The sequence below is a fragment of the Oryzias melastigma genome, linkage group LG15, assembly GCF_002922805.2.
Source record: "Oryzias melastigma strain HK-1 linkage group LG15, ASM292280v2, whole genome shotgun sequence".
Lineage (NCBI taxonomy): Eukaryota > Metazoa > Chordata > Actinopteri > Beloniformes > Adrianichthyidae > Oryzias > Oryzias melastigma.
The window spans coordinates 14,471,484-14,472,240 of NC_050526.1; positions in this window are offsets into that span (position 1 = coordinate 14,471,484).

Consider the following 757-nt stretch of genomic DNA (forward strand, 5'->3'; position numbering starts at 1 on the left):
TTGTGTTTGTACAAAAACATTGCTTTGCAGATTTGTCTGTTTTTGATTTTTTGCACTTTTGTAGTTAGTGTTCACCCGTACAAAGTGTGTAATGTCCGTTCTGTTGCTGTTTGTTTGTTTTTCAGAGAAACTAAAATTGATTAAAAAGGATGAAATACTGGAAGCTGTTTCTGCCTGATGATGTGTTCAGAGTCCCTTGGGATGGGTCGGAAAAATGAAATATTAAAACAATTCAATGCCAGGCCTTGAAACTGTTTTTTTAAAAGCAGCCTAAAAATGACTACAAAAATCTAAATAATGAGCATTTTTTTATTATTGGTACAAAATCCTTTTTATGGTGTTTTGGTGCAAAATATACAAAATAATATTGTCTTATTATAGTTTTTTGAGTTTTTTTATATTATTTTAGTTTAAATCTACTAAGGAACTTTTTGGGAGATTTTTTAAAATTAATTCATGTTTTAAGTTTTAACATATTTAAAAAAACTGACAGGTGAATTCTTCTTTTTTTTAATTTCATTTAGAAATTTTAAATAATTCCGCATTTCTATTTATTATTTAATTAATAAATAATTATTCCAGTTTTTAAATTTACATTATGGATAATAATTTTAACTCCTTTTTTTATGACACATTTCATCATCATGTTAAGTCAACAGCTTTATTAGCTATATTTTCTCCACTTTTATGTCTATCTCTCCAGCATGTTTTGGGAGATCATAAGAATAAAGGTGCAGAAGCTGCTTCTCCACAGGTT